General features: G+C 39.4%; 1 pseudogene; it reads left to right on the top strand.

Moving 5' to 3' along the window:
* The first annotated feature begins 1,046 nt into the window (after positions 1–1,046).
* On the top strand, positions 1,047–1,387 carry LOC102873277 (annotated as a pseudogene).
* Positions 1,388–2,418: the final 1,031 nt, after the last annotated feature.

Genomic DNA, 2,418 nt, shown 5'->3' on the forward strand with positions numbered 1-2,418 from the left:
GCCAGGAAAACAAACATATCCATCCTGGAGAGGGTTAAACAAGGCTACTCTTTGGAGGCAAGGATTCTGGGGCTTCATCTGACATACTTTGGACATATTGCCAGGAGGGACGGGTCCTTGGAGAGGGACATCATGCTTGGGAGGGTGGAGGGACAGCGCATGAGGGGAAGACCCTCTTTGAGGTGGGTTGATTCAGTGACTGGGCCAATCGTGATGGGTGTGTTAGAGGCAGTGTAATTGGCACAGGATAGAGAAGGGTTTAGGACTATTGTAATAGCGACTCGACGGCACATAACAACAACAACAACAATAACCCCTTTTTGGGGCCTTTTTCCATTCCAAATAAAATTGGAGATTGCATTTTCCATCTCATTAAAGAATGGAGTTGCTATTTGTATTGGGATTGCACATTGAACATGTAAATTGCCTTTGGTAGTACTGCCATTTTCAGAATATTGAGTCTTCATATCCACGAACAAAGTATATTCTTCCATTTCTCCAGGTGTCTTTTTGTTTCTTGTAGTAATATTTAGTAATTTTCTCTGAATAGATCCTTTGTGCTTCCGGTTAGATTTACTCCCAAGTATTTAATCTTGTTTTTAGCTATTGTGAAAGGTATTGTTTTTCTTAGCTCTGAAGCCTCATGAAGATAAAACCAAAATAGGAAACTATAATAGGCCAATATCTCTCATGAACATAGATACAAATATCCTAAATAAAATCCTGGCCAATAGAACCTAACAATACATTAAAAAAATATTCACCATTCATAACAGATATTATGAGTCGTCTATGACTCAATGGCACTTACCAACAATAACAATGTAAGGATGGTTCAACATAAGAAAAACAATCAGTTCTGGTCGCTGAGTCTCCCTAGTCATCCCTCCTCTTAGTAGGGGTCAGCTAGGTGCAGGCTAAGCCTCCACCTCCCAGAGAGGGTCCCTGGGGAACCTAGCCATCTCCTCTCCTGAGGACCGAATGTAGAACCACAACCTTAGGTCCCATTTATGTAACAGGAAAGAATCCGTGACTGGGTGGCTTCCATGGCCCTAGAAAGTGGACAGACTCTCCTTTTGGGATCCCTGGCATTGCAGACAAAACCTTCTATTGAGGACTTGGGGGACTACAAAGAAGGAGAATATATCAAACTCAAAGTCATTGGACAGGATAGCAGTGAGATTCACTTCAAGGTTAAAATGACAACACACCTCAAGAAACTCAAAGAATCATACTGTCAGAGACAGGGGGTTCCAATCAATTCACTCAGGTTTCTTTTTGAAGGTCAGAGAATTGTTGATAATCACACTGAAAGAACTGGGAATGGAAAAAGAAGATGTGATTGAAGTTTTATCAGGAACAAACAGGGGGTCATTCCACAGTTTAGATAATCTTTTAATTTTTTTCTTTTCCCTTAGTCCTTTTTTTATTTTTATAAATAGTTCTTTTGTAATATGGTCTTCAAAACAATTGAAAACTGACACCTATCTTCAAAACATCTGGTATTTTGAATTCCAGTGTTATTCTTTATTGTTTGTTTTAATTGTGCTGATTTTGGGGGAGAAAACTTCAACCCCCTTGATATTGCCCTCTCTTCTTAAACATTACTTATGTGCACAAAGATGTCACCTTTTCAGGACTGTGCATTTTCAGGCTTGTGGGGTAAATAAGATTAACCAATGCAAGTGTTCATAGTGACTTTCCATTTGGTCCTGAAGTTCTAAAACATGGCTGCTTCACTCTGGGACTATGACTTTCAGTGGGAGATGGAAGTTTTTCAGAGAATTGAACTGTGGAAAAATGACCTTTCCTTAATTTTAAGCTACTTATGTGAGGGTCTGGACCAAATGAAGAGGAATATCAGGTTGGAGTCATGATGACATATAGTGAGAGTAATGACTAACTCCAGAGATGGCTTCACTGAAGAGACATTAAAATTCCTGTCAGAAGATCCCAGAAAAATTCTAAATTCTATTGGCAGTTAGTTAATCATACAGAAGTATATACATCAGAACACTGTTCTCTTTGTACTTTTGAGCCTGGGATATGGGTTTTAAGTGGACATTGTACCAGCTTCATTAAAATCAAGACAACTATGAGATATAATCTCACCCCAGTAAGACTAGCAAAATTTAACAGAACAGCAAGCAACAATTGCTGGCAAGGTTGTGGAGAAAATGGAAACCTTATTCACTGTTGGTGGGAGTATAAAATGGTGCAACCACTGTGAAAAGCAGTGTAGTGCTTTCTCAAAAAGTTGCAAATAGAGATACCATTTGACCCAGCAATTCCACTACTGGGAATATACCCTAAAGAGACCATAACCAACATCCAGGCAGATATATGCACACCCATGTTTACTGCAGCTTTGTTCACAATAGCAAGGAGTTGGAAACAACCTAAGTGCCCATCAACAAA

The sequence above is a fragment of the Elephantulus edwardii genome, unplaced genomic scaffold (assembly GCF_000299155.1).
Source record: "Elephantulus edwardii isolate Elephantulus edwardi_28Jun2011 unplaced genomic scaffold, EleEdw1.0 scaffold00144, whole genome shotgun sequence".
NCBI lineage: Eukaryota > Metazoa > Chordata > Mammalia > Macroscelidea > Macroscelididae > Elephantulus > Elephantulus edwardii.